General features: G+C 45.6%; 1 protein-coding gene and 1 long non-coding RNA gene across 2 annotated transcripts in view; one reads left to right on the top strand and one right to left on the bottom strand.

The window, feature by feature from the left end:
* SERTAD2 (SERTA domain containing 2) overlaps positions 1–27,722 on the bottom strand; it is a 121,566-nt gene that overhangs the window by 73,158 nt on the left and 20,686 nt on the right. The gene's annotated exons all lie outside the window — the stretch shown is intronic.
* Positions 239–16,492, top strand: LOC149128079 (uncharacterized). Its single transcript, XR_016230321.1, has 2 exons — positions 239–1,457; positions 16,085–16,492. It is a non-coding gene; the product is annotated as an uncharacterized LOC149128079 (long non-coding RNA).

Genomic DNA, 27,722 nt, shown 5'->3' with positions numbered 1-27,722 from the left:
AAGATCTAAATAGAATTTTTAAAAAGCATAACAGAAAATAGAAGAAAATACAAGGCAGCATTCTTACTAGCCGGGGGGTGAACAAGGCACTCGAATAAAAGTCTGAACTCTTTTAGGACACATAGGCCTGACCCTCACTCACCTCTTCAACATCATTGCTGTCTACTCCATCACCCCTACCCCTGCTCGCCCATGCCAGAAATTCCCTGCTCTGAGGGATGCACCACACATTCTCAGCTCAATGTTCTCTGTCTTCTCCAATTTACTCAACACTCCATCCTTTTCCCTCTGATTTTATTACTATTTTTTAAAATTTATCTTAGATATTTGAAAGGAAGAGAGAGAGAGCAAGAGGGAAAGAACAGAAGAGATGCCTCCTACCTGGTTCACTTCTCAAATGCCTGCAACAAGCAGGCCTGATCCAGACCAAAGCTGGGGATCCAGAAGTCAATCTGAGTGTCTCACATGGGCTGCAGGGACCCTCTGCTGCCTCCCAGGGTGTGCACTAGCAGGAAGCTCGACTTGGGAGTGGGGACAAGACTCCAGCCCAGGCACTCCCATATGGGTTGTGGGAGTCCCAAGCACTGGTTTAATCACTGTACCAAACACCTTCTTACATCCACTCTGATTTTAAATGATGTATTTATCATGTATTAAAACTGGTTCCAAGTCTTTCTTCATCTCTCTGGATTTGATTCTCTTCCAATAATGTTTGTCTCTTATGCCAATGCTATAATGTTTTAGATTTAAGGGATATTTTTATATCTTGTAGGACTGTTCCTCTCATGCTTCTTCCATCAAATTTTGAGGCACATTGGAATTAGTTTATCAGATTCAATTAAGAATTGCATTAGTGTATGGATCACTTTGGAGAGAACGACCATCTTCCCACCTGGGAATACATGTTTTTCTATGTATTTAGTCCTCCAGCAAAACTTGTTTTGTAATATATGTCTTACAAAATTACTACTAGAGTTTTTTCCTGCATATTTTGTAACTTTAATTGCTATGGTGACTGGGCTTTTATTTCATTATATTTTTAAAGTGATCACTGACGCTGTTTAGGAAAGGTTCTGACTTCTACATCCTTACTTTGCATCTGGCCACCTTACTGTTTTTCATATTAGCTCTAACAGTGCACTAGGAGACAGAGAGAGCATTGGGTTCCACAGGAAAGCAAGAAAACAGGCAGCTGAAACAGGTTTGTATGCAAGATAACAAGGTCCACTTAAGACAGGTTGAGTTTAAAGTGACAAGGTTATATTTAACCAAAGCTGTCCCCAAACATTCAGAGCAAACTGGAGCACAGCGGAGGGGTGGGGGCTGGATAAGGTTCAGCAGTCCTGTGCACGCAGGGGGCACAGACAATGCTCCTGCAGAGCAACCCTGATGCCAGCATTAACGAAGACAAAAATACTGCTCTACCAAAACTCTGCCGTAAGAAGTAGGAGGAAAAGGTATGTTCATACTATGCAATGGTTTCATATTACAGCTATTGAGTACAGGCCTGTTAAATGCACTTTTCCTAAAAGAATTTCCGAGACCAAGGGTGGGGTCTCCTGACTGCAGATCTGACTACTGCCATTACCACCGTGGGATTCATGTGAACAAAAATCCTGATGATCAAAAAGTAAAGGCAGGAAACGGGTGGAGGAAAGGGGAAATGCTGAACTACAAGGTCATGGTCAGGAAACCAATTTGGCAAGGCATGTGGAAAACCAAGGCTTCTAGAATCAAGTGCGACACACAGTAGTGCACAGCCTGCAGCCAGTTTTGTTTTCAGTAGCGGGACTCAGATGGCAGGGTGAAGGCCGGCGCCCGCCATCCTCAGAGGAAGCAGCCTCCCTGTCACACTCACTTTCCGTTCGCCACTCCTCTTCTAGCCTGGGACACACTGCTACCCGGGCACAAAGGCTCTGACAAAAGGCTGCCCAGGTCCCGGGAAAGGCACTAGCTAGCGTTAAATGCCTAATGCTGACTGCCAGCAACAAACACAGTCTCCTTTTCAATTCATTTTCATTGTTTTTTAAACAAGTCAAGGAACAGTACTTGTAAATTATACAATAAAAAAAATTAAGATATGGCATGTACAGTTAGATCCTAATTTTATGAAAAAAAAAAGTACAGATGTATACAATGAAAAAACATTAAGTACATTTATCATAATGTTACAAGTGAATATCACTAAGTAGCAAAATGAACATGGTTTTAATTTTTTAATGCATCTTTTCCACATTTTACAGTTTTCTACAATAAACATATTGATATAGAAATAAGAAAAATATGAATTAAATGTATACTAAAAACAGATATCAAAGAAAAACAGTCACATCAATGAAAAAAATCACATCAGTAATACAGAATTTCAGATTACTCAGAAAGATAAGAATTCTGATTAAATACTAAACACTTCAAAATAAATAGTAATAAAATAAAGGAAGATATACATCTAATTTCCTCTTGTGGAGAAATCCAAAGCACATCTGTATTAAAAAGCAATGTAAGCGACACTCACCATGAGGGTGGAACAGAGAGTCAAGGCAGGCATTTGGTATAGCGCTTGGTATAAGGTTAACACGCAACTTGGGATGCCAGCATCCTATATGGAAGTGCCTGGGTTTGAGCCAAGCTCTGCTCCCAATTCCAGCTTCCTGTTAATGCACACCCTGGGAGGCAGCGGGTGATGGCTCCAGTGTTGGATCCCTGCCACCCATGTGGGAGACCCAGTCCTGGCTTCCATCCTGCCCGGCCACAGCTGTTGCAGACATTTGGGGACTGAATCAGTAAACAGAAGAATTCTCTCTCATTCTCCTCTCTCTCTCTCTCTCACTTTGAAATAAAATGAAAATGTTTTTTGAAATTTTTAAGAAAATAAAAGTAAATAAATTAGAAAGAAAGATTAAAAATAAAAAAAGAACGCAGAAGGGGTGAGAGAAAACAATCAGCAAGGACACCTTGAAAACAGTCAATCAAACAGGATCACACGTCAGGAAACGAGCCCGCATCTCTCAAGTCATGAAGGGCTTGGTGAACTCTCACTGAGCCTCGGAGCTGTGAGTCCAGCCACAGGGGAAAGTCCAGCCACAGGGGAAAGCAAACACGGACGGAAGCTAAACCTGCCTCCCCAAGGCAGCTTTTAACCGGCCTGGCCTCTTAACTGCCTTCACGGCGGCCCAGGAAGCCTTTCGGATGCCTACACTTTTAGGGGGTTCCTACGGAAGCGTGATCCATCCGCTGCTTCTGCCCTCCCCAGGGCACTAACTTTAAAAGGAGGTTCCTGAAAGCCTTTCAAGGGACAAATCCGCGTCTTCCCATCTGAGGTTGGAAGAGGGGCTGCCAGAAATAGCTGCCGACGGTAGCCGACAAGGGACGCGATGTGAGAGGGACAGGTCTATCTCGCTCAATAGAGCACTTACCCATTAAGTATCTTCTACATATGAAGCGCTTGCTCCAGGGGATATAGAGGAATTACCCAGAGTCCTAGGGGAGCTGGTGTGGCCGGGGTGGTGGTGGGGCATAAAGTAAGTCAATAGATGCAACACAGTAACAAGAAGTCGCACGGCACAGCAGGAAAGAATGGGCTCCGCTGTCTGAGGACTGAATCCAAATCCACGGTTTTAGCTGCATGGCCTTGAGCAAGTCACTTCATCTGTGTCAGCCCTCAACTATAAAATAATTATAACAGTGGGGTGGGCATTAGGAGCAGCAGTTAAGACCCTGGTTGGGGGGCCGGCACTGTGAAGGAGCAGGTTCAGCTTCTGTCTGCAGTGCCTGCAGTGCCGGCATCCCATATGCGAGCCGGTTTGAGTCCTGGCTGCTCCACTTCGGATCCAGCTCTCTGCTAATGTGCCTGGGACGGCAGTAGAAGATAGCCCAAGTGCTTGGACCCTTACACCCATGTGGGAGACCAGGAAGAAGCTCCTGGCTCCTGGCTTTGGCCTGGCCCAGCCCCAGCCGTTGCAGCCATTGAGGAATGAACCAACAGTTGGAAGCTCTCTCTCTCTCTCTCCCTCTACCTCTCCCTTCTCCCTTTTCCCCTCTCCCTCTCCTTCTCGCTTTCTGTTTCTCTCTGCTTTTTAAAAAACAAAAATAAATCTTTTTTTTTTTGACAGGCAGAGTGAGACAGTGAGAGAGAGAGAGAGACAGAGAGAAAGGTCTTCCTTCCATTGGTTCACCCCCCAAATGGCCGCTACAGCTGGTGCACCGCGCTGATCCGAAGCCAGGAGCCTTCTCCTGGTCTCCCATGCGGGTGCAGGGCCCAAGCACTTGGGCCATCCTCCACTGCCCTCCTGGGCCACAGCAGAGAGCTGGACTGGAAGAGGAGCAGCCAGGACAGAATCCGGCACCCCAACCGGGACTAGAACCTGGGGTGCCGGTGCCGCAGGCGGAGGATTAGCCTAGTGAGCCGCGGTATTGGCCAAAAATAAATCTTAAAAAAAAAAAAAATGGGATGGGAGGACTACATCCCATATTAGAGTGCTAGTGCTCGAGTTGCAGCTCTGCTTCTGATGCAGCTTCCTGCTAACGTGCACCCTGGGAGACAGACCGATGGCTCAGGCACTTGGGCTCCTGCCAAGTACATGGGAGACCGGGATTGAGTTTCTGGCTCCTAGCTTTGGTCTGGCCCTACTCTTGCTGTTGTGGGCATTTGGGGAGTAAATCAATGGATGAAAAAAATCTGTTTGTGTTTGTCTCTCACATGGAGAGAGAGAGAGAGAGAGAGAGAGAGAGATTTCAGAGAGGCTGATCCCTGCAGGTTTCTGACTTGGTAAGTATGGGTGAGGAACTGTGTGTACTAATCCACCCTTGAGTGGGTTCTCCTGCGACTGGAGGTCTGTTTTGCCGTGGGTCTTAAATGCCAAGGTGAAAAGTTTATGCTCAATTCATCTAGAAATGGGGAGTCAATTAAGGTTTTTCGGTGAGGTTTTTCAGTAAGCAGTGTTTTAGGAAAATTAATCTAGGAGTAATGAATAGGATGGGCTGGAGCAGAAAGAAACGTGTGGCAGGGACTGACTGGCTGGAAGACTATTCTAAGCCACAAGGCTTATTTTAGTCTTAACAAAGCTACGTATCAGACACAGAAAATAAGGCCTTGGAAAAAGACACCTGAACGCAAAATGACTTGCAGCTTGCAGAGCAGTGTGCTTTAATACTCCAGATCTATATAACTAGCTCAGTTAAAACGGCAAGTTGTACCTTCTCAAAATTAGCACAGGAAACACACATGTGTGCACACACAAATATCAAACTGTATAAAGTAATTCCTGAGACACAGACCATATAGAAATATGATTGGATTTTATAGGCAATTACAGTTTTTTTTTAAGGATTTATGTATTTATTTGAAAGGCAGAGTAACATAGAGACAGAGATAGAAAAAGAGCTAGTGAGAGACACACAGAAAGATCTTCCATCCCGTGGTTCACTACCCCCAAATGGCTGCAATGGCCAGGGACAGGCCAGGTCAAAGTCAGGAACCAGAAGCTTCTTCCAGGTCTCCCATGTGGGTGCAGGGACCCAAGCACTTGGGCGATCTGCTGCTGCTTTTCTAGGAACATCAGCAGGGAGCTGGATCAGAATTGGAGCAGACAGAGTACTCACAGGCAGTGGCTTTACCCACTTCATCACAATTCAGGCCACTGTTTTTAAAGCAGGGGGAGAGATCTTCATGTGCCGGTTCAATTCCCAAGTGGTCACAAATAGCTGGACCTTAGCCACGTTGAAGCCTGAAGCCTGGAATTCCATCTGATCTCCCACGTGGGCGGCAAGGACCCCAGTACTTGAGCCATCATATGCTGCCTCCCAGGTGCCTTATCAAGAAGCGGAATCATAAGAAAAATAGCCAGGACTCGATCCCAGACACTCTGATATTGGCATCTCAAGCAGCAGCTTAACCAGCCATGCCACAATGTCAGCCCCAGGAATTTATAACTTTAAGACACTAGCTATGGGGCTGGCGCTGAGGCATAGCAGGTAAAGCCACTGCCTGCAGTGCCGGCATCCCATATGAGTGCTGGTTCAAGTCCCGGCTGCTTCACTTCCAATCCAGCTCTCTGCTATGGCCTGGGAAAGCCATGGACGATGGCCCAAGACCTTGGGCCCCTGCACCCACGTGGGAGACCCGGAAAAAGCTCCTAGCTCCTGACTTCGGATTGGCCCAGCTCTGGCCATTGTGGCCATCTGGGGAGTGAACCAGCAGATGGAAGATGTCTCTCTCTCTCTCTCTCCCTCTCTCTGCCTCAGCCTCTCTGTAACTCTGCCTTTTAAATAAAATAAATAAATCTTAAGAAAAAAAGATGCTAGCTATATGAACTTTCTGAAAATACTGAAGAAAAGAGTAGATAACATGAAATTTTAAAAAATACAATAAGTGGCCGGCACCGTGGCTCACTTAGCTAATCCTCTGCCTGCAGCACCGGCACCCCGGGGTTCTAGTCCCGGTTGGGGCACCGGGTACTAGTCCCGGTTGGTCCTCTTCCAGTCCAGCTCTCTGCTGTGGCCCGGGAGGGCAGCGGAGGATGGCCCAAGTGCTTGGGTCCCTGCACCCGCATGGGAGACCAGGAGGAAGTACCTGGCTCCTGGCTTTGGATCGGTGCAGCGCCGGCCGTAGCGGCCATTAGGGAAGTGAACCAATGGAAGGAAGACCTTTCTCTCTGTCTCTCTCACTCTTTTTTTTTTTTTTTTTTTTTTTGACAGGCAGAGTGGACAGTGTGAGAGAGAGACAGAGAGAAAGGTCTTCCTTTGCCGTTGGTTCACCCTCCAATGGCCGCTGCGGCCGGCGCGCTGCGGCAGGCGCACCGCGCTGATCCAATGGCAGGAGCCAGGTACTTATCCTGGTCTCCCATGGGGTGCAGGGCCCAAGCACTTGGGCCATCCTCCACTGCATTCCCTGGCCACAGCAGAGAGCTGGCCTGGAAGAGGGGCAACCGGGACAGAATCCAGCACCCTGACCGGGACTAGAACCCAGTGTGCCAGCGCCGCTAGGCGGAGGATTAGCCTAGTGGCGCCGGCCTCTCACTGTCTATAACTCTACCTGTCAAATAATAATAATAATAAATACAATAAGCAATACAGCTTAATTATAAATTAATGAACTGAATTTATTTTTAATTTAAACTACAGGTGTAAATATAGTTATGAGATGCCAAATTACAGGGAATAATAGTTGTTGTCAACTTGAGATTAAAATGAAAATCAAAATTGTGATAAAATAAGAAAGCTTCATAGTTTCCAGGTTTATTACCATTAGAATACTGAACAAATAAAGTACTCATTTTCAGAAAGGAACTGAGAAAAAGCACTATAAAGATATTGCACCCTTTGCCTCAACAAAGCAACTCTTAGGAATCTATGCTAGGGAATAAAAGCAAAAAGGCATATGTGGAAGACACCTAATGCGGTGTTTTCTCTGGCATATAGAAACAAAAAATATTATAATAACCTAGCACTAGAGAAATGCTTGATAAGTTGTTATTTATGAACAGAATATTTATAATGGTAAATAAATTTATATTATAAAGATACAGAAATACAAGAAAATGATTATTGCATTTTAAGTTCTCAATCCTGGATATAGCTTTGTACAGATACAATATGATTTATATCTATATAAAAGCATATAAACACAGAATGTGGCAAGTGGCAAAAATAAAGACAGCTGTTCAATGGTTGTGACTGGAGGTCCTTTCTAAAATAAAGCCTTTCAATGATGTTTGATTAGCTCTGTATGGTGTTTGTATTAATTTTTCTGTTTCTTTAAAGCCAAAGAGCCTTCCCCAGGGAAAACCACCTCCCTACCTCTGATCTCAGGGTCATTAGCTCTGCTGTGGATGGCCTGTATGTGTAGTCTCATTGCTCGGGCAGACTAGCAGTACCTTTCTTCCCCTCTCCAACATTTCATGTCACTACCCCATCCCACGGCTGAGTCCAGGGCTAAGCAGACAGATGCAGGGGGGTGGCCCACACCCACACTCCTTCCTTAATGTCTGGGTATGAGACTTGTGCAGCTGTGTGGCCAGGCCTACAACAAAACTCTCTCTGCTTCTAAAGAAAGTATTTCTCTGTGCTCACAAATGGAAATGCACTCAGAGACTCCCAAAGAATTCATTTTCTCTGGGCCATTAGATAAAGAATGCCTGAGGAGGAAGAATGAGATTCAGGGCCAGAGAAGTCTTCCTACTACTGCCGGGGCTCTAGCAACCATCTGGGAGGAAGCAGCAGTCACCAGCAGGTCGCAACAGAAGCACCTGATCTCCAATAATTTCTCCAAAAGTCTAGACTCAGTGGCAGAGAAAATGTTCTCTGAGAAAGAAAGGATCGTTTTCAGAAAATGTTTGCACTCTTTCTGCACCTTAGCATCTCTAGGACTCACCGGACAGTGGTCTGAAATGGGCCGACACACATCCTGCAGAATAACAGGCCGACATAGGGCACGAGTGGGTTGGGTAAAAGAATGAGTTTCCTCTCCTCTGACCCAGCCGCCTCCCCTCCCGCTGGTGTCACTCCCACCACCGTTGTCCATTGTTCCCAGTGAGCGTCCCCTCCTCCCTCACACAGCAGAGGACACCCGTGTCTGCGCACACACAGCTGCTTTCAGTTTCCCATCACGCTCCGCTTCCTAGGGCCTCTCCAGCCACAACATCCTTCTCTTCGAAACTTGCCTTAACTTGCCAAAGTCCTCGGCAGGAACTTCAAGTCTCTCCCCATCTGGTCCATCTAGTGTCCCCCCTTTATACTTTGAATTTCTCCCCCTAACGTCCTCTTGGCTTCACTCACTGAGAATAAGCAATGACTGGGACCAGCTTTGTGGCGTAGTGGGTAAAGCCACTGTCTGCAGCACCGGCATCCCAGATGGGTGCTGATCTGAGTCCTAGCTACTTAACTTCCAACCCAGCTTCTTGCTAATGGCCTAGGAAAGCAGTGGGAGGTGACCCAGCCCCAGTAGTTGTGGCCATTTGGGGAGTAAACCAGTGGATGGAAGATTCTCTCTCTTCTCTCTCTTTCTTTCTCTCTGTAACTCTTTCAAATAGATAAATAAATTTTTTTTTTTTTTTTTTTTTTTTTTTTTTTTTTACAGGCAGAGTGGACAGTAAGAGAGAGACAGAGACAGAGAGAAAGGTCTTCCTTTTGCCATTGGTTCACCCTCCAATGGCCGCCGCGGCCGGCACGCTGTGGCCGGCGCACCACGCTGATCCGAAGCCGGGAGCCAGGTGCTTATCCTGGTCTCCCATGCCGGTGCAGGGCCCAAATACTTGGGCCATCCTCCACTGCACTCCCTGGCCACAGCAGAGAGCTGGCCTGGAAGAGGGGCAACCGGGACAGAATCCGGTGCCGCTAGGTGGAGGATTAGCCTATTGAGCCACAGCGCGGCCAGATAAATAAATCTTAAAAAAAAAAAAAAAAAAAAAAAAAAAAAACAGCAGTGACTTCCTATCCATGCCTCAGGCTTTTCCACCTCCAAGTTCTTCCTCCCTACAGTGCCCCTCTCACAAAAGCCTGTCCCCTTTTCATCCTCGTGCTCTCTTCCTACCTGCCCTGGAGGACACTTCCCTGAAGTCACCACTCCCGAGAACGGCCTTCCCCTGAACTGGCACCGTGTACCCTCCGTGTATGTGGTATTCCCAAGAGCTGGGATATCTTGCACTGACTTGTGAATCAATCTCTCTCCACCTTAGAAGCAATCACCACTGCAGGCAGTGGCTTTTATTTGCTACGCTACAGTGCTGGCCCCTCTTAATTCTACCTTACATGAACTTTTTTTAAAGATTTATTTTATTTATTTGTAAGGCAATTAAAAGAGAGAGAGGCCAGCTCTGTGTAGTAGTAGGTTAAGCCTCTGCCTGTGGTGCCAGCATCCCATATGGGTGCGGTTTGATTCCCAGCTGCTCCACTTCTGATCCAGTTCCCTGCTAATGGCCTGGGAAAACAGTAGGATGGTTCAAGTACTTGGGCCCTTGCACCCCATGGGAGACCTGGAAGAAGCTCCTGGCTCCTGATCGGCCCAGCTCTGGCCACCATTCCCATGTGGGGTGTGAACCAGAAGATGGAAGACCTCTCACTCTGTTTCTCCCTTTCTCTGTCTATAACTCTGCCTCTCAAATAATAAATAAATCTTGAAGAAAGAAAGAGAGAGAGAGAAAGGGGGAGGGAGGGAGGAGAGAGAGATAGAGAGATTTTCCATCTACTGGTTCATTCACTTCCTCTCCAAATGGCCAAAAAAGCTGGGGCTGGGCCAGGTCGAAGCCAGAGCTTGAAGCTTTACTAGGTTCTCCTATGTGGGTACAGGGGCCCAAGGACTTGGGACATCTTCTGCTGCTTTCCCAGGTGGATTAGCAGGGAGCTGGATTGGAAATGGAACAGCCCAGACAGGAACCAGCACCCATATGAGATGCTGGCATCACAGGTGGTGGCTTTACCTGCTGCACCACAGCGCTGGCCCCCATGAACTTTTTGCAGCCCCTTCTATTTAACCTACACACAGCTCAAGTGCTCCCCAATCCTGCTGTGCACCAGTTCCCAGAGGTGTTGCAGCTGCTGCTGGGGCTCACCCCCCTAGAACTGGGCTGGGGAACATCCAGGCTGCAGACCACATGAGGCTCGTGAAATCATTTGGTCTGGGCCTGCCAAGGCAACCGCAGGCAGGGCTCAAAATTCAATAAATCTATAGCCGACTGGGGTTTAAGTTGATAATATTGTATGGCCATATGACCTGTGAATGATGTTATAAATATATAAATGGCCTTGGCAGATAAAGGTTTCCCACCCCTGCTATGAGTAAATGAAGACTTTGGTTAACTCCAAGCTTGTCAATCTGTTCAGTGTCATATAAGAAAAGAACTCTGGGGGCCAGTGCTGTGGTATAGCAAGTTAAGCAGCCTCTGGTGATGCCGGTTCCAGTCCCAGCTGCTCCACTTCCAATCCAGCTCCTTGCTAATGGCCTGGGAAAGTAGTAGTAGATGGCCCAAGTTCTTGGGCCCCTGTGCCTATGTGGGAGACCTGGAAGAAACTCCTGGAACTTAATCACTATATTCATAAAGCTGTACTTATGAAATGCATGAAGTCTGTAGTCCTTAAAAAGTTTCTTTGAGAAAAAAATGCAAAAAAAAAAATTAAAAGAAACTCCTGGATCCTGGCTTAAGCCTGGCCCAGGCATGGCCATTGCGGCTATTTGGGGAGTGAACTAGCAAATGGAAGACCTCTCTCTATCTCTTCCTTTCTCTGTAATTCTGCCTTCCAAATAAATAAGTATATCTGAAAGAAAGAGAGGGAGGGAGGGAGAGAGGGATGGAGGGAAGGAGGGAGAGAGAGAGAGAGAGAGGGAGGGAATAGAAGATGAACTCTGGTAGTGGGCGAGAGGCCAGGAAAGCAGCAGCACAGGAGAAGGGACCTGCTGCTGGTCCACGCAGCCCCTGGTAACTGTTTCTGTAACTCCTCCTCCACTCTCCACGGCAATGCAGGCATGGTCAGTGCCTTTGATGGCAGTGGCAGCATCTGGGCCTGGTTAGACGAGGAATGTGGGGGCAAGAGGAGCAGCCACTTGTATACAGGGGTTACTTACAATTAGAGATTGTCCTGTTGGAAACGCATCAGGAAAAATGCAATTAGTAGATTCTTTATTAGATTTCTGTTATATTTCACTTGTGAAACACTTGGATTAAGACCTTATATATGGCCAGCGCCGCGGCTCAATAGGCTAATCCTCCGCCTGCGGTGCTGGCACACCGGGTTCTAGTCCCAGTCGAGGCGCCAGATTCTGTCCCGGTTGCCCCTCTTCCAGTCCAGCTCTCTGTTGTGGCCCAGGAGTGCAGTGGAGGATGGCCCAAGTCCTTGGGCTCTGTACCTGCATGGGAGACCAGGAGAAGCACCTGGCTCCTGGCTTCAGATCAGTGCAGTGCGCCGGCCGCAGTGCGCCAGCCGCAGCGCCCATTGGAGAGCGAACCAATGGTAAAGGAAGACCTTTCTCTCTGTCTCTCTCTCTCTCACTGTCCACTTTGCCTGTCAAAAAAAAAAAAAAAAAAAAAAAAAAAGACCTTATATCTTGGGGCTGGCACCTGCGGCACGGGCGTCCCATATGGGTTTGTATCCTGACTGCTCTACTTCCAATCCAGCTCTCTGCTATTGTGTGGGAAAGCAGTGGAAGATAGCCCCAAGTGCTTGGGCCCCTGTACCTATATGGGAGACCCAGAAGAAGCTCCTGGCTCCTGGCTTCGTATTGGCACAGCTCTGGCCATTGCAGCCATTTGGGGTGTGGGCCAGCAGATGGAAGGCCTCCCTCTTTGTCTCTATCTCTCTGTAACTCTGCCTCTCAAATAAATAAATCTTTAAAAGAAAAAAAAAAGAAGACCTATGTCTCACATAGCATATCCTAGTAGGATTTAATAAGAAAAGTATTTACTGAGTCTGCATCCTAGATATGAAACCCAGGGCCTACCATATCCAAACATTTTTATCTATTCAGGAACACTAACACTTGAGGTTAAAAAAAAAAAAAAAAAAAAGATTAGCCTGGACAAACTACAGGGAGAATCTTAAATTACTTGCTAGTGACTTTACTCTGTTGCGAGAGATTCTTGGCTGCTTTCTGAAGCTTTCTAGGAAGACTTCACAGCCTTGTAGATGGGGGGCAAGCTCTGTGAGGATGCCAGTATCCTGCAGGGTCCACACACGCTTTGCCTAACCTGCTGCAAACAAGTTGCAAGAATTCTTTTCTCTTGGCACACACACAAACCCTGTGCATATAAACCATGACCAATGACCAAGAGGATGTTCCAGTTGGGAGATCAGGTGTATCTGAAAGTTAAACGCTTTCATCCGCAGCCCAACTCCACCACTTGACATGCACCCCGACTCCTGAAAAGTAGGGAATAAACACTCCTCTTGCTCATGGCACCTGGGAGCAGGCCAAAGGCTCTGCCTAGTAGCACCCAACACACATGTCAGAGGACTCGGCTTCTAACAGACAAAGCTGACACTTTATTTAGTCTTTGTGGATTTCTAAACATCTTCATTTCCAGTCTCACAATGCAGGGAACCACAGTGGAGGATGCTGATGCATCTCAGACCAGACTGAGGCTCCTGAGAGAGCGACTATCTGAGAAAGCCAGGCTTGCAGCCAGCCTGGGGGCAAAGACTAAAACGCCCAGGTTTCCAGGACCTTCTTGAACTGCTTACAATAACCAGCTTTGTGGAAAAAGCAGATGCTAGGAGCTAGGAAATCTAAGCTGTGCTACTGAATTAGTTACATGTAAGTGATGAATCTTTTCTATGCCTCTGTTTTCTGTATACATGAAACTCTTAGGGCCGGTTTTGCTTAATTTGCAGTGTTAAAGAGAGAAAATGAGACAACTAATGTGAAAGTGTTCTAAAGTTCTAAAGCCATGATCATAAGGAAGACAATAAAGTGATGTCAAAACCTTACTACTTCTTCTTTCACTTATGAAGCCACTACAGTTTAATGAGTCAGTGGGAGCAAAGTTATTAAAGGAAGATAGAAATGGTTTCATTTTCCACTGTGTGTCCTTTCTCAAGCCAGTCTTCATTTTGTTCCCCTTCTAGAAAACAATGAAATAGAAATAATTTCAATAGTAAAGTTCTCCTGTCCCAAATAAGTAAGCCCATATGAAGTTTTAGATTTAAAAAAGGGGTCATCCTCATAATTTTCATTGCCTTAGTCATGTCAATAACCATGAAGGCAGAAATGCGCACCAAAGTACTTGAATTACTACTCAATTGTAATACAACCTTGGCCCTCCAAACAGAAACAATTTAACAATTTAGCAAACAAATCCTGCATCCAACACAAAGAGGAGAGCACCAGAGGACGCTCCCCTTTCTCAACACTGCTTACAACATGAAGTCACATGCGAACACTACAAGTTGAAACACGCAAAGCCCAGGTACATGAAAAAATAAATTTAAAAACGTACATTAAGAAAATAACAGACTTCTCTTAGAAAAGCACATAAATGTCAGTGGATAGAGTCATGTATTCTAAAACAAAGGTCCCCAAGAAGGTCAAGACACAGACCCTTATCAGTATCCCAGAAGTACCCTCTGGGCCAGGTGCGCCTCTCTAAGCTTATCCCTGCTCCTACCCCTATTGGCAGGTCTGCATCCTGTGCGTAAGGGTTGTGTGTGCTCTATGGCTGCAGATCTCAAATTGGGTGCTGGCAAGGGTGGGCAGGACCCCTGGAGATCGCCAGACCCTTTCAGAGAATCCACAAAGTCAAAACTATATTCACAATAATTCTAAGACATATTTGCTTTTTTCACCGTTGACATTTATGTGAGCAGAACTCTGGTGCCTTGACATGAACAGAGGCAGTAGCACCAAACCCTGCTAGCTGTCACTGAATTCCTCGTCTCTAGGCACTGAGGAAAACATACCAGTTTCCCTTCAAAACATCCTGGAGCATAAATGGCCTTGGTGGGAGAAGCATTTGCACAACAGTAGTTGCCATTTGGGATGCCAGAATTCCGCATCAGAGTGCCTGGGTTCCAGCCCCAGCTCTGCTCCCGTTTCCAGCTTCCTGCTGGGAGGCAGCAGATGATGGCTCTAGTACTGGGTCATTGCTATCCATGTGGGAGAACTGGATTAAGTTCTGGGCTCCAGACTTAGGCATGGCTCAGTCTCAGCTGTTGCAGGCATTTGGGGAGTGAACCAGAGGATTGGAGCTCTTTCTCTCTTTCTCTGCCTCTCAAATAAATAAATTAAAAAAAAATTACTTCAGCAAAATCATTACCGAAAATTTTTTTTTAAATTGTCCTTAATGAAGAGTGGGAATATTACTTTTATTAAGTCTCTACGCATGTCTCTCTTTTTTTTTTTCTTTAAAGATTTATTTATTATTTGAAAGGCAGAGTTACAGAGAGGCAGAGGCAGAGAAAGAGAGGTCTTCCATCCGCTGGTTCACTCCCCAGATGGCCCCAACAGCTAGAGCTGTGCCGATCTGAAGCCAGGAGCCAGGTGCCTCTTCTGGGTCTCCCACATGGGTGCAGAGACCCAAGGACTTGGGCCATCTCCCATTGCCTCCCCAGGCCATAGCAGAGAGCTGGATCAGAAATGGAGCGGCCCATCCTTGACCCAGGGTCCATACGGGATCTAGGCACTGCAGACCAAGGCTTTAACCCCAATATGCATGTCTTTTTAATATTCCATGTGGTGAAATGGGAGGGCACACTTACAGCACTTCTTCACCACAGGTGTGGAGGTTGCCTGGGGAAAGCACTTGGGCAAGTACTGGCCTTTGAGCTGACAAAGCAGTTTCATCACAGAAGGCCACTTTTCCTGAAGGAATGACAGTCAGAAAAACTGTGGTAATTCAGACCTAAGTACCTGGCCGCCAAGGCGGCCTATCGCTTGGAGAAAAACAATTGACAGTTTTGGTACCGGTGATAAAATTAGGGCTTGCAGGTGAAAACTGGAATTCTGGAAAACCTGCATCTGCCACCACGAGCTTGGCAGCTTTGCAATACTTGCCCACTTTTCTGATGAGATCACTGGTGAAGTAAAAGAATGTGAGGTTTTCATATTGCAGAATGAAATACGACAACAGCCACAAGGAGCTGCACAACTCAGCAGGCCAATATTCCCCCCAAATCAATGTATGCTATTATAAAATCAAGCAGTACTAAAAGCCTATTCAACATGCAAAGCAAACCAGGGTTTTAATGTAAAAATGATTAAAAGTTACTTGATTTAGCTTCAGATTTCACACTGGCACCAACCTTTCAAAGTTGCAGTTGAGTACAAAAGACTCTCCACAATTATCTGAAACAGTTAGTAAAATGCTTGTTTCCAACTACACATCTGTGTGAGGCCACATTTTCTTTATATACCTCATCCACACAATGTATCAACCGCTTGAATATAACAGCAGATAGGAGAATCCAGCTGCCTTTTATGATGCCAGACATTATCCAGATTTGCTAAACTGTAAAATAATACCACTCCTTCCACTAACTTTTGCATGTTTTTGGTAAAGTTCAGCTATTTTTCATAAAAATATGTTATTTATGTTATCATGTAATGGGTTTTTTAAAGTATAATATTTTAAAACTCTATTTTCTTTTTTCTTTTTGACAGGCAGAGTTAAACAGTGAGAGAGAGACACAGAAAGGTCTTCCTTCCATTGGTTCACCCCCCAAATGGCTGCTACAGCCGGCATGCTGCACCGATCCAAAGCCAGGAGCCAGGTGCTTCTTCCTGGTCTCCCATGCGGGTACAGGGCCCAAGCACTTGGGCCATCCTCCACTGCCTTCCTGGGTCACAGCAGAAAGCTGTATTGGAAGAGGGACAACCGGGACTAGAATCCAGTGCCCATATGGGTTGCCGGTGCCGCAAGCGGAGGATTAACCAAGCAAGCCACGGTGCCAGCCCCTAAAACTGTATTTTCTAATGTGGTAGACTATCAATAGACATAATTCACATAAACAAGTTCCCTAGGTCCTCAATACTTTTTAAAAGTGTAAAAGATATAAAGAGTGAGCAAAAGGTTTAAGCAGCTGCTGCTTTAGGGTATAAATCTGGGAGTGAAAGTGCCGGGTCATCGTGGGGCATCTTTTCTCCAGCTTCACAAGACACCCCCAAGTTTTCCCTAATGCAGTTGTGCCCGTTTACATTCCCCCCAGAAGCTCCATATGTATTCCAGAGACAAGCCTTTTGTCTGTTTGTGTTCTAAGCACTTTCCTTAATCTGCCTTTTAATGAACACAAGTTCATCAGCAGTAGTCATATTTATCAATAGTTTCCATTATGGTCAGTACCTTTTGTGTTTTACTTATGAAGTCTTTCCCCCTGCCTAGTCTCCGAGTGTCACTGATTTGCCCCTCCCTGTTGGATCCATGGCACTGTAAGCTCATCAGAGACTCTGGGGGGGGGGGGGGCTCCACGGGCTGCTGACTGTTGGTGGTAGGCAGCTCCTCCCTCCTCTCCTCACTGCATCTCCTGCTCTCATTCAGGAGTCCGGTGCTCCTGCTACACTTCCCTCTGAATTGCTCAGTGCAGCTTAAAGGACAGAAAGATACAGACTCAAATGTTTCAAAAGATAAACAATGTGGCGGTCTTTGGTCTTTGTTTTTTAACTGACTCCAGGTGGGTGAAGATGCCAACCTCACTTTCACAGCATCACAGTGATCAGGACAGCTGCCCTTTCTACTGCCTCAGTAAGCCTTCAAGAAAGCTGTGTTGTTGTTTTGTTTCAACAGAGAACTGAAAGCACTCTGGGAAATTTTCTAGGTCCACAGATTTCAGTATTTCTCAGCAAAATGTAGACCCCAAACAGAAGGGAGTGTGGCACTTGTTTCACTCACTTATCCTTATAAAGTACTGGGGAGTGGCTCCAGAATAATACTCAGTAGGAAAGGTGCTGTGTCACCTACCACCGTAGCCAGAGAGGGCACACATGCCTCGTATTTGTCACCCTCTGAGACCCTAGCATCCTTCTACAATGTAAGTTATTCCTTCAGTAAAACTCAGTGAATATCCATGCCCAAGTATCTGCTGACACATGACTCTCCCTGCTACTTTTAATGTCCAGCACAGTATTTTTTAAACTACAGATCGTTATCCATAAATGAGTCATAATATCAATTAAGTGGGTTGCAATCAGCATTAAAAAAAAAGCCACAATAGAATGTAACCGAAAATATCAGAACGTCATGCACATAGTGAGGGTGAGTACTGTTTCATACAATTTTTTCGATACATGTGTATACATGTGTGCCTCCATGGGAAATGCATTTCTCGCCATGGGTTCTGTCCACGTGTTTGAAAGGCACAGGCTGGCATGCAACAGTGTACACACACACAGGCAGACATATCTGTCAACACTTCTCACGACCGCCACCTCCCTGGACCCTGCTGAGCGACCCAGGGATGGCCATCTGACCCATGTTGAGCCGATGAGGTTTTTGCTTAAGATATTTTAACTTCATACCCAGAGAACATTTCAGTGACAGCAACTGGAGGATAAACTGCTGACGATAGGGTTTCCGGCCACGTGGAGAAAATGGTCTGCATGAGAAGGAATGAAACAAACATGCAGAAAGAGCAAGAGGTAAACGATGGGGAGAGTCTGCCTGCATTTCTGCCTTGGCCACGGTTTGGCGGCCCAAGCCTGTCTCAGATGCTGTCCATGTATGGCTCTCCTTTTTCTCCTAAGTGACTTTGATAGGTTTCCGACATTTTTAATCAAATAGATATTCAATGCTTGCTTTTCCTAAAGTCTTAGGGGCTGAAGAAATGAAATGAAAATTTCAATCCCAATGAACAGGACACAGGTTCTTGCCCTCAAATCTATAAAACTACCCCTTCCCCCCATTTATTGTGCAAGAGGGAAAATTGGTACAATTCACAAAAAGCTATATGTATAAAAAGAGTGTTACTAAAACTCAATTTCGGTCTTCACAACTATAGTGAAATAAAGGACATTTTGGGGTAAACATGGTAAGCCCAGGTGAGACCCTCAGGCCTCTGGCAAAGTCCATGTTTGCATAGCCTACAAGATTTTGCCTCCATCTTTGGCCTGATCGGAAGCTGGTGAGACACACGGTGGTAGAAAAGCACTGAAGAAAGCTTTGTGAGTGGAGTTTCTCATCAAGCTCTTAGGCTGCGTAGACCCAGGCGAGGAGCACACTGGCTGACTATAACCGAGCGCTGCTGAGTGGGGTTCAAGGACTTACTCAGAGACAGAAACATGAGAAAATGAAAAGGCTGGCTGGGAAGCAAAAAATGAGCTGACAGAGGTGAGTTCGATCCAAGCACAGGACCAGGAAACTGCATGCAGCTTTTTCAATGAAAGAGAAACTTCTCTTCGTCTGAGAATGTGAGGTAGCTTCCTCCCAGAGCTGCCTCGAAATTTACAACCTAACGCCTCTGTGTACACCTGGGCATTCCAGGCAGAACACTGCACAAACTAACCCATCTGCATTATACAGGCTGTAACTCTGAGGAAGACAAGTTCAGCTCTAGTGCAAGTGAGGGCTACAAAGGCATTCCGTGAGTGTGGGCAAAGTGGCCTCTTTTATAAAACGCAAGTTGTAATTATCCTGCATTGCCTATCAACTTGGCTTGACTTGGAGATAGTCCACAGATGAGGGTAACATGCAGAAGGGCTCCCCAAGTTCTCTGCTGATCAGTGCTCATGTAGCTTGCTTGTCAGCAGCTTTTGGAAAACGTACCCCAGAAGTTAAAAAGTATTACCAGAGCTGTGTCTTCTTCTTCTTTAAAGATTTATTTATTTATTTGAAAACCAGAGTTACAGAGGGAGAGACCTTCCATCTGCTGGTTCACTCTCCAAATGGCTACAACAGCCAGGAATGGGCCAGGACAAACCTAGTAGCCAGAAGCTTCATCTGGGTCCCCCACATGGGTGTAGGGGCCCAAACATTTGGGCCATCCTCTGCTGCTTTCTCAAGCCATTAGTAGGAAGCTGAATGGGAAGTGGGGCAGCCATCAATATGGGATGCTGGCATCACAGGCAGAGGCTTTACCCACTACACCACACCATTAGCAAAGCTTTTGCAACAAAGCAAGAGTAACTTGTGATTTATCTCTAATGCTTCTAGGGACGATGCCTAAAGAGAAACCTAGTACTGACAACCACAATTTTTTTTTTTAAAGATTTATTTATTTGTCAGTTACATAGAGAGGGGGAGAGAGATCTTTTATCCGCTGGTTCACACTCCAGATGGTTGCAATGGCCAGTGCTGGACCAGGCCAAGGCCAGGAGCCAGGAGCCAGGAGCTTCTTTCAGGGGTCCAAACACCCAAGCCATCTTCTGCTGCTTTTCCCAGGCCATTAGCATGGAGCTGGATCAGAAGTAGAGTAGCCAGGCCTCGAATCGGCACTCATGAGGGATGCCAGCATCACAGGCAGCAGCTTTACCCACTACACCACAACACCGGGCCCCTTGATTTGTTTTTAATCTTCATACTTCAACTTCTCAGGGATGGGTGGCATTATTCTATAAGTTTCTACATGGCCACAGTTGTCATTTTTCATACAAATAGGAGGTCATGTAAGAACATGCACAATAAAGGGCTTCTTTGTGTTTCTAGAGGGCAGGGACCAAATTTGGGCCATCTATGACATCCTGAGTCTATTAGACGGCAGAACACTTAGCACTGGGTGCATTGTCCCCTGGATTAACTCTCAAGACCCTACTACATTCTAAATGCCTACAGAGCCGGGCTGCACAGGACTTTGCACAGAGGAGATAATCAGGAATGTGTGGTAGAAGCAGCCTCCCAGGAGGTAAGCTCTCAAAGAAAGAACAGAGTGGCCTGAGCCCCAGGAAGTGGGCCCAGGTCGCTACAAGAGGCTGGGCTTTCACTTTCCTTCTGCAAGGCCAAACCCTAGGTTTACAAAAAAAAGGAAGAAGACGTGCATTAAACCCCAGTGGTTCCTATGGTTCCTTCTGCTCCACCTTGGAAATAAGAAACAACAGAGGCCTCTTCCTCTACTCGATCATTAACTTCAAAGGTGACCAGAAAGCTGCCCTTTGAGGACGACACGAACGGGTCGAGTAGATTTCTGAGCTGTGGTTTTCCTGGCTGATCTGGAAGCCAGAGCTATCCAACTGCTTGTTCCTAATACAGAGAAGGGGACACAGGAGAAGGATGGCCCCTTACTGTATGCCCTTAGGTGAGTCGGCAACTCTCAAAGGCTGTTTCCTCCCTGATAAACTGGGAGAGACAACAGCTCATGAGGGGCGTGGGTGGCTTTGGGTGTTAAATGGCACACCATGCTCCTGAGAGCCCTAACGCACTGCATCTAGACGGAGTGCTGCTCGTGACCAATCCGCCAACAAACTCTGAAGCGTTAAGACCCAAAGCTAATGCTTCCATGAAGGATTAAAATTAAAATGCAACTTTGCCTTTCTACTTAAAACAGAGTGGACAGCCAAAGAATGCACTGAATGCGTTCAAACCCACGCCCAGCTTCCTCTCCCACTGGTCTCCCGCTGACTTCAGTTATCTAACATCTGGCCCCTGCCCTTACTACTATTTGTTTACAATTACAAACAACCTCACCCTGAGAGGGGAAACTCCCCTGCCCCTGTCCCGGCAGGATAAGCTGGGGCATTTGGGGAAGCTTTTTTTTTTTTTTTTTTTTTTAAACTAAATCTGGTTTGGCCTGACCCCCTGCCGTCCGTCACTCCGTAAAGAAGGGTGTGTAGGTTTCTGTCAAGGCAGTGTCCGGGTGCGAGACTGGGTGCGCACCCACGCTGGCGCACTCCGCACAGCACCGCTGCTCAGTGCCGAGGCCCTGCATGGCCGCTCCCTCCCAAGGCAGCTACCAGCATGGCCTGCAGGGCGCCCTGCACCGGCTGCCCCACTCATGCATCAGCCCCAGACTTGGGACTTGTGCTGCAGAAGTGAGAGGCCCTGGCCTGCAGCTGCTCTTTGCTCTTTATTCTTTGTCACTCACAGAAAGAATGGAAAGACGTGACAAGGCAGCGACTTGTCTTCTTTGTTAATACAGATTGCATGTACTTCACCTCTGTGTCTTCACCCAGCCGTGATTTTAAATCCTGACAGCATCTCTTTTTCCACTTAATGATACAAAAATAACAAAACAAACAGCTCTTTTGGTTTAAGTTACTCAATGAAATACATTTCTTTTACCCAGAATGTATTTTTCTTGGGTATATTTCAGTGAACTATTGTATAGATGTTAGCTTATTCAGGTTGCTAACATTGTTAACTTCTGATTATCACAGCTTTATTCAAAATTTATTTTTGAATGCCTAATGTGTTCACCGAAGTACACTTTTAAAGGCAGTTTCTTTTTGAAATTATACTTGCTTTTTTAATGTATATGATTTCAACACATTTTCTGCCAGAGGTAGGTTAAAATCAACATTATTTTTTTAAAGTTTATTTATTTGAAAGGCAAAGTGACAAAAAGAGAAAGAGAAAAAAAAGATCTTCCAACCACTGGTTCACTCTCCAAATGCCCTCAATATCTGGGGTTGGACCAGCCTGAAACCAGGAGTCAGGAACTCCACCCAGGTCTTCCACATGGATGGCAGGGACCCAAACACTTGAACCATCACCTACTGCCTCCCATGGTGTGCATTTGCAGGAAGCTGAATGGGCAGCAGGGGGTAGAACTCAATATGGGATGTAGGTATCCCAAGAAGCTACAATGCTCACCCCCAAAATCAACATTATATTTGCATTTCCTAAATATCCACCCCAAAATTAGGTAAGCTGGCTCCAAATTTGGGTGTTCTGGTTCCAAATTTCGGTGTACAGCAGAGAAATTAAGGTCCACAAAGTTAACCAAGCACCCCTCTTGCTGATTCTTAATGTCACCTTGAAAAACTAACTCAGGAGTTTGGCACAGCACTTAAGCCACCTCTTGGGATGCCCATATCTCATATTAGACTGCCTCTTTTGAGTCCTGCCCCCGCCCCCCCATTCCAGCTTCCTGTCAATGCACACCCTGAAGGTAGCTGGCAATGGCTCTAGTACTTGGGTCCCTGACACCCATACAGGAGACCTGGGTAGAATTCTGGGCTCCTGGCTTCAGCTTGGCCCAGCCCTGGTTGTTGGTTTGCATTTGGGCAATGAACCAGAGGATGGAAGATATCTCCCCCCTGCCCCCACCCCTGTCTGCTTTTAAATGAAACAAAAAACTATTTTTAAAAAATCCTAACAGACTTGCAAATAGAAACCTAAGAGCTACGGACAATCCTCAGAATTCCCACTGCATATGCACCTTTATGCATCATGAAAGTTAACTGTTCTTCCATTTGTTGTAAATGCCTGCAAATAAACTAGAAGGGGGTACCAAGAAAGCGGCACACAGAAAGACACTGATATGGCACTGTTATATTTTAACCAGTGGCTCTTCCACTCTCTCCTCCCTCAACAAAATCCTGATTTCTACCTAATGGAACAGTCCTTGCATGTTGCTTTTGTCTCTTCTGAGCAACAACACAAAAGAATTACGATCATTCATCCTCTCAATTTTATGCAGTTTTCAGAGGCCAAATGAGCAACAGGATCATCTGGTTAATAAATCTTTCCAGTTAGGCCAGTGAGTGTAGACTTAGGCTGGATTCTTCAAAGGGCTCTCCCAGAGGCAGGAGTTCCTGAATGCAGCAGGCTCTATCTGATTTTAATGCATAGCTGTCTTAACTGGAAAAAAAAAAAACAAAACAAAAAACCAAACATAAATCACCATCCTACACATTTTAGATGGGATAGGAAGTAGCAGAATAGAACAATGAACAATGACTAGTCTAAGGAAGTCATCTAATACTGTGAAAGAGACCAGGCAGGGTTTGGAAGGCCTGGCTTTCAGTCACTCCGCCACTACGGAACTTGTAATTCTCTGGGTTTGAGCTGACCAGGCATATCTCAAACAGGAGTAACCCGCATTCTCTTGCTCATCCTGGGAGCCTGTGCTTAGGATAACACTTAAGGTTCCCGGTGGAGGACTGTACTTTTCAACAGAGCTAAAGGGCTACCCCAGCTCTTCGACACTAACAGATTTCCCTGCGCCGCGTTTACTCAAGCGTGCCAGAAGGCGACCAAAGCCCGGTCTTCCACCCCGCTGCCGCCTGGGGAGCTCTGAAGTGGGTCGGCTGTCACGGCCGCCTGGGTGACGTCAGCCTGCTGTTTACACGAGGAGAAAGGCTGCCAACTTCCTCGGAGCCCAGGGCCGGCCGCGAGTGAGCCCGACAGGGCCCTTGGCGCGCGGCGGCTCTGTCCGCGCTCAGGTTCCCGGGCTCCCGGGTTCCAGAGCGCAGCCGCCAGCACGCAGCGCTGCTTGGCGGGTGTGCGCCAGCACGCACTTGGGGTCTGGGCGTTTTCCCTGAGAACACTAAGCAGGGGTGATCGCACGCAACTCTCACTTTTGTTCTTCTGAAAAGGGGGCGCGGGGGAGGGGAGGGAGAAGGACCTGCTGTCACTCTCGGCTTGATTTTTAAAGAGCATTTTCAAAGCAGAACAGTCAATTCTAGTTTTTAACAGAAGCCTCATCAAGTTCTACAAACACCCACTGAGAAAAGAACTACCGACAGCATACTTCAAAGCATAAAACACAGTCATACCGCAGTAACCGAGTTTTATAGGAACCATTTCATTTTCAGAGTGGTTCAAGTTGCTTCTTTCTACCAGGTCAGGAAGTACTCACTCAAGTATTAACATACTCCAACTGCATCCACTTCGGGGAGGTATTTTGTTACGTTATTACTATAAAGGGAAAAAAAAATCTGGCTTATTAACATTTGCCCATTCATGAAATTTCCTGGCAGAAAGCAACCTGTTAAATCAAATTTGGAGGGGCAAAAAGAAGATAGGGACTGCATTCATTGTAATCTTTCTTCAACCATCCATCACCTTTTGGGACAGATGTCAAATTAGGAATAATATGGAGCAGATCGTGTTCATAACTGGCAATGAAACTTTACTTCAGACAATAACTCTAGTGTAAATCCTAACACCGGGACGCTGAAGACGAGACGTGAAATATTTTTGGTACCTGGAACCATGTTTCCTTGGGTCCTATCATAAGTGTGACTGAAAAGGAAAGGAACTCTGGCGCAGTAAATATGAAACCAAAGGAGAATCCTAAATTTCACTTTAGGCTTTGTGACTTAGGATAGTGTAATCCCAGGTCAAAAAACAGCCTAGATGTGCCTTACTCTCCATATCTGAGAAATGGGTATGATAAAAATAGATACTATTTTCCAATTTTTAGGAGAACATGATAAAAAAGCAAACAAGTCAAAGTTTTATGCGACATCACACTATGTGGATTAGAAAACAGAAACATGGGCTGAGAATCCAACCCAACGTGGGCCAACTCCTTTGAGAGCTGGGGAGTAAAACGTGCTAGACAAATAGGATGTGTTATTAGCACTTCCCTCATTTTATAGTGAGACAGAACAGTAGCATGAAAAACATGGCACCATTTCAACTTTTCTAGGGTCGGTTCCAGCAAGCATTCATTGGCCCCATTCTTAAACACATCAAGAAACTGAAGAGGGGTGGACATTTGGAACAGCAGTTAAGACACTGCTTGAGACGTCTGCAGCTGTATCAGAGTGACTGGGTTCAAGTCCTGGCTTTGTTTCCAATCCCAATTCCTGCTAATGTGTACCCTGGGAGCCAGCAGGTGATGGTTCAAGTACTTGAGTCCCTGCCATTCACATGGGACCCAGATTGAGTTTCTGGCTCCTGGTTTTGTAATTGCCCAGCCCTGGTTGTTATAAGCATTCGGGGAGTGAACTAGTAGATGGAAGATCTCTTTTAGTCTGTTTTTTTGTCTCTTTACTTTTCAAACAAAAAAAAATATATCTATAATAATTTTTTAAAAAGAAATGAAATTGAATGAAAGGCCATCCCTGGGCTGCTCCTTAACATACATGCTAAAAATGATGTCAAAACCCTTCATAGGCCGGCACAACGGCTCACTAGGCTAATCCTCCACCTGCAGCACCAGCACTCTGGGTTCTAGTCCCAGTTGGGGTGCCAGTTCTGTCCTGGTTGCTCCTCTTCCAGTCCAGCTCTCAGCTGTGGCCTGGGAGTGCAGTGGAGGATGGCCCAAGTCCTTGGGCCCTGCACCCACATGGGAGACCAGGAGGAAGCACCTGCCTCCTGGCTTCAGATCGGCACAGTGCCGGCCGTAGCGGCCATTTGGGAGGTAAACCAACAGAAGGAAGGAAGGAAGACCTTTCTCTCTCTCTCTCTCTCTCTCACTGTCTAACTCTAACTGTCAAAAAAAAAAAAAAAAAAAAAAAAGCTTCATAGACTAGTATGGAGGTAGTTTTGGTTTACACATGAAAATGGCTTTTATCACCTTCCTTTCTTCATGTAGTAAAGGTTACCCAAATGCACAAGTCAATGATGATGTAAAATATCAGTGGCATTACAGTTAGGGATGCTTTAAATGCAATTTTATCAACTGAACAATGCAATGATTTACCGCACAGCTTCAGACATCCCGAACCAGTACAAAGTTAAAACTTAACCTTCACAAGGAAAAAAACTTTACATAAAGTAGAGCAGCCAACTTATCTATCAAGGCATTCTGTGAGAGGAACAGCAAGAGAAACCAAATGGACAGCAATCCTTCATTTATTATGAATGTAATTTTTAATATTTTCTCCATCTATATTATTTAAAATTCTAAAATTGATTATTTGGACTTTATTTCTGTTACCCTTACTGATTGTCAAATTTATAAGATCAATTTGAAAAAACAAGAGGACATATGAACAGGAGAAATTTATAACTGGATGGGCCAAGTGCCTGAGTTTCCATTTGATACCTCATGGCATTAACTGCTGCCGGCCAGTATATGCGAACATCATCTACAAGATGCTACTTAGATACATCACAATGCACTTGCTCACTGCACATCTGCTCCCTGGGAGCACAAAGGATCCCAAGAATTCACTACACCAACGCTCATAGGTGAGTGCAGCACCGAAACATTTCAGCTTCAAAGACACACCTAATAAAAGACGCCTCAGTGCCTGACCAGGGCAGAACTGCTCTGGGCTGAGAACTTTGGCCTAGTCATAAAAATGCCCGTTTTGTTTTTTCTCATTACATAATAGTGCACAGAGTCTTCACTGACACCTGCATCTAGAGTTCAAATACCTCAGGGAAGGGATTCCAAAGAGCACCTTACTGTTGTATTCCCAAGGTAAGAGGCAGGGATACTGCTAGCTGGCTGTCAACGACTTGGACTGAAAAGCAATTTGAAAGCTTTTAAAAGAGAAATTCTCCCACTAACAAAGCCAGCCAAGTGTGTAAATGACAAACATAAGATGGAGCAGAAAAGACAAAGAAAAGTCCTCTACTGCAGTTTTGGGGAATTAGGGAACCCATTTTTTTTTTTTAATTAAAACAACACCACCACCTTCTTTTGATGTAATAATTCAATAATAAAAGTCAGTTTCTCTAAAAAACACGAAACGTAGGTCACTAGAACAGCTGTCAGAGGCCTTATGAAATGACACAGATCTCACAGACAGAAAGTGGTGGGGATGAGCACCTCTCCTTCAGGACCCTAACAGTTTCTTGCCAGCCTGCCTGTCCAGGTTACTGCAGGAGAGCAAGCTTGCAAAGGAATGGCCAAAGACTTTACTCTATTCATAGTCCTAAGGTAGCCCAAACAGAAAGCGGTTCTGTTTTTTTTTATCATTCTGTCCTGAAGCTGCAGAAGTACTGCAAAAAATAAAACCACAAATTCACGACCCGTGTCAGCCTAATGCACTTAGACGGAGCAGCCTTCACTCGGTGTGTGAGTGCTGACGTGAAACGAGAGGCAGTGGGACACGGCAGTGCTGAGAGGCCAGGAACGTCCCGGAACACAAGGCTTTCACACCACGGCAGGAAAGACGATACAATAAAAACGAGTCTATGTACTTGGCCAAATTACAAACTTTCTGACAATCAGATTTTTTAATCATAACACAATTGCAATAATATTGTCAAACTATCCTTTGTTTTCATTCAACTATAAATTAAAAAAAATATTTTCAAAACTCCAGTTGACCGGTAAAGTGTTGGTCACTTAGCACATAGCTGAAGACGTAAGCAACAAATGGCAAAATGTTTAATGCAGAAAAATGGACTCATGGTCCTAAAATTCCCCCAGGGTATTTAGACCTTTCAGAAATAATAATAAATATCATTCTCTAAGTATAGTATTTTTCAAATAATATTTAGAAGCTACTGTGATTATGTTTTTCACAG

The sequence above is a fragment of the Oryctolagus cuniculus genome, chromosome 2 (assembly GCF_051225735.1).
Source record: "Oryctolagus cuniculus isolate XC-2025 breed Fujian yellow rabbit chromosome 2, ASM5122573v1, whole genome shotgun sequence".
Taxonomy (NCBI): Eukaryota; Metazoa; Chordata; class Mammalia; order Lagomorpha; family Leporidae; genus Oryctolagus; species Oryctolagus cuniculus.
The sequence above is the reverse complement of the archived record's forward strand: the minus strand, read 5'-3'. Positions and strand labels throughout refer to the sequence as shown.